The sequence below is a fragment of the Urocampus carinirostris genome, chromosome 3 (assembly GCF_059441175.1).
Source record: "Urocampus carinirostris isolate Australia breed hairy pipefish chromosome 3, RoL_Ucar_1.0, whole genome shotgun sequence".
Classification (NCBI taxonomy): domain Eukaryota; kingdom Metazoa; phylum Chordata; class Actinopteri; order Syngnathiformes; family Syngnathidae; genus Urocampus; species Urocampus carinirostris.
Genome location: NC_142351.1, coordinates 19,184,981 through 19,189,042, shown reverse-complemented (window position 1 = coordinate 19,189,042; position 4,062 = coordinate 19,184,981). Strand labels below are relative to the sequence as shown.

The window sequence follows — 4,062 nt, the reverse complement described above, 5'->3', positions numbered from 1 at the left end:
TCATCACAGTTAATTGGTAGTACAGTTCATATATTTTTCGTGGTTTGCTGTCCCGCCATAGTTGTAATGCCTTCTCAAGGTCCAATCCATTATCATCCTCCTCATAGCGTCACCAGGAATATATATGAGTCCATTTTGGCAGAAAAATCCTTTTCTTGCTCGGAGTATTCTTTAGTTTATTTTCTTTCGTCGAATCGTTCGCTTCAAAACACTGTGGTTCTGAAATTGTGAATATGCTTGATTGCTTTGTGGTTCTAAGAATGTCTACTATTTACGGCTCCCTGAACCAACTGGGTGGTAGGACATTACCTCTTGCCATGATCTTTGATTTTTGCAATCTGGAGATGGAATAAGAGCTTGCTCTGTCCACTCCACGCATCGGCCCGGTATTGCAGTACCTCCGGGAACGGTGCATTCGCAATGATCGCAGCAAGGCTTTAGGGCTAGGACCTTAGCTTGGCCTTTTGGCTGAGAGTAAGTGTCCCGGCTCCTAGGCTTTGTAGCGTATTATGAACTGACCGATAACGGATAATGGATAATGAATAACGAAGATAGAATAATAACCCTTAAAAACCCCACACGTGTTTTCCTTGCCTTCGCGGTCTTCTGAAGAATTTCTCTGCCGTTTTTTCGTGCCGGAATTATTGCCGTTGTTACCACGGTTCGTGTTATGTTTCGACTTATTTCCGACACTGAAGAAATTACCAATTTTTTGTTGATTTGCACCTAATACCATCTGTTTTTACTGAGGCATACTTCTTTTTCACTCGACAACCGCCACAATAATGACGTCATCTCGAAGCAACGAGATCTCATTTCCCGAGATCGGCGCGAGACCAAAACCACAATGGCGGATGGCAGATCTGCCTGACGAAGTTTGGAGTGCAGTAAATCTTTGTTAAAAGAAAAAAAAAAAAAGTAATCGGGTATTAATGACAATTTGGTGTCAAAAACGATGCGTCTAGGACGCGGGGACGCGGGCAAATGAGAACACTGTTTAATATATTCTATGGTCAGTTTTGGAAATACAGAGCTATTTTTCCAGCAATGGGATAATGTAGTCAATTAAGTTTTCAGCTGTTACAACGGTGTTATCGTTATTCGTGGTCTAAAGCGGAGCATCACTTTAGCTGCAGAACACCAACGGTGGCGTATCACCGCATACCTGACGCTGTTTTTTTCTCTACTTCGAGTTGGGATCATGTCGACATTCAAAATAGCAATGACCATATATTTAGAGGGTGATTACAAATACGGAAAAAAAATGCGGATTTTTGAATGAGATGACAACCGACTCATGTTGTTCGCGAGCCGTCTCTTGAAAGTGGGAACCGACTACCCTCCAATCGGGACCCGTTCCCTTCAAGATGCTAATTTTCTCTTTTGAATGTTTAAAATGCATTTTTTAGGGTTTCTGTGCCATTGACTTTGAATTTGTTAAGTATAAAATAAAATAAACTTGATTTTGTATTTTTCTTTGTAGATATACAAATATTATAATTTGTTTCTGTGTTTTTCCAGGGTTAACCATTATGTGCAGATTTTGTTTTATTTTACCCGTCTTTGGCCTAGATGGTAGTGTGCCCGCTTTGAGACTGGGAGGTCGCTGGTTCGCGCCTCGACTGAGACATACCTAATTGGTATAATGGCGGCGCCCCCTGGCTGCGGCTGCATCGACTCGCTACAACGGGTCAGATGTATCGACATTTCGTTCTGTGTACATTGTTACAAAGAATGACAATACAAAGGAAATTATTATTATTATTATTATATTTAATCAATTCACAATAGTCTTTGATCTGTGCAGCCCTTTGAGACTCTGTGATTAAGGGCTATACAAATAAACATGACTTGACGTGACAATAATACATAATAAATGGTATAACATCAATTACACGACAAATCGACCTGAAGAGCCGTTTGGGTGCCAAAAGAGCAGACTTTTATGACTGAGCCAAGCCGAAAAAGCTTGTTCTTCAAAAAGAGTCGGAATTTCAATCCCTACAACGGACCATAGAATTAGATTACATTAATTCAACTGACTTTACAATGTTTACTGTAATGACATTGTTTACTGTTTTTTCTATTGCACTTCCAAGGTAGGATAAATCTGTTGTCGTTGAAATGCAATAAATATCAAAGGGTACTCTTACACAACTACCATTAGCTTGGAAGGTAGAACACTCATCTTGGGATCAAGACGTTGCAGGCAGTGTTCCCTCTAAGCTGTGCGAGTGCGCAATTGCGCACTGATTGCACATTCTCAGTGCACAAGACAATCTAGCCAGCGCACAAAAATGAGGGCTCAAAATTACTAATTAAGAAGCGACTTAAGTCAAAGTTACAGTGCATGAAGGTAAAAATACACGGGTTCCGCTGACGCTGTGTCCTAAATGCGGTATTTTGAAGTCGAGTCGAAGGAGAACGAAGTTGAGTAAAGTTAGTAGAGAACCGGCTTCTTCAGCCCGGCTCACTAAAAGTTCTTTCGGGTCCTAATTGGCTCTTCAGGTTGTTTTTGCTTCTTTAATCCCTACATGACCAAATATTATGTAAAAATTATGCACAACATGACCTAAAGGAAGGGGGAAATAGAACAAAAAAGAAAAAAATACCAAAATGAAAAAGTAGTGAAAAGCTGAGAAAAAAAGAAACAAAAGGAAGAGAAAAAAAGAAGGAAAAATTTAGAAAAAAAGCCTGAATAAAAGAAAAGAAAGAAATGTAGGAAAAAAGTAAATAGAGAACAAAAAGAAAAAAGTAACAAAAAAGTAGAAAAAAACACGGAAAAAAGAAGAAAAAGTTTGTGTTGCATTCAAACAATTTCCAATTATATCAAGTGAATCTTGTTGCCAACATTGTACTAAAAATGTGATTAAGTACAGTTCTGTATCTTATAACCGACTAAATATGCCCCCAAAAATGTTGATATTATGCGACAAATAATATCAGGAAATAAAAAGAAATGGATATCTTGTGAAAAAATTGTAAGAACAAACGACGTTTGTAGGTCGTGCAACCTTTGCAATAGTACATGAGTCAATTCATTCAAAAGAGAAAAATAATTTTGCATTGCCGGAAACTCAGCAAAATGTAACTTGATGTCAAGTTTTGGACATGTTTGATAATTAATTATCTTGCCACACTTGGGATTATGGTTGCTCACTGACTTTGTGTGAACTCTCCAACCTGTGGAAAATAAGAGGGAACATTGGTTGCAGGTCCGATTCCTGGCTCCTCCGTGTTATATGTCGAAGTGTCCATGGGCAAACACTGTATCCCAAATGCCCCAGAGAGCAGGTAGTTGCCTTGCAAGGCTGACGCTGCTAGTTAGTTAGAAAAAGTGTGAAGCACATTGTGAAGCACTTGGGGAGGTCTTCATTGACTTGAAAAGCTCTATATAAATGCAGAATATTTTTCATTACCTGTCTGTTCTCCTCTATTCACCTGACTTGAAAACTGTTCAGAAAATTTTAAATTCTTTGACCTAGAGAATTAGTTACTTTCCTGGCAACTAATTATTTTTTCATCTGTGTTTCATTAGTGTAATTATTTTTTGGGGAAGCAGTAATGAGTAACTATAACTAAATACTTTTTTAAAGTAACGCGCCCAACATTGGTTATTACCAATCCATAAGGAGAATGTTTTACTGCAGCCCACTACGTTGTTTCTATGGTAGTAAAAAAGCTAAAGGACATAGAGGAGAGATTGATTATTGCAATATAAGGATAAATGAATTCCCCACGTCAAGCACACGTCAAGCGGTACAAGGAGACCTCGTAACAAATACAGACGGCTTTTGTTTATTGGGTGAGTTTGCATTTTAGATTACTTGTCACGTGGCCTGAAGTATTTTTTTTTTGAAATATTATAATAGTGTGGGTTGCAGTGAGTTAGCTTAGAGTCACCCATGTCTTTTGATGTTGGTGTGGTGTTACAATGACACCCAAATATTGCATATTTACACTTATCATTACTGTTATTATTAATGCTTTTATTCTTCAGGTTATCATTGATATCATTATCGACATCAAAATTATTTTAGAAAAATATAAAACTGGTCCATT

At 38.1% G+C, this 4,062-nt stretch overlaps 1 pseudogene; it reads left to right on the top strand.

Moving 5' to 3' along the window:
• The first annotated feature begins 305 nt into the window (after window positions 1-305).
• Window positions 306-420, top strand: LOC148369010 (U2 spliceosomal RNA; annotated as a pseudogene).
• Window positions 421-4,062: the final 3,642 nt, after the last annotated feature.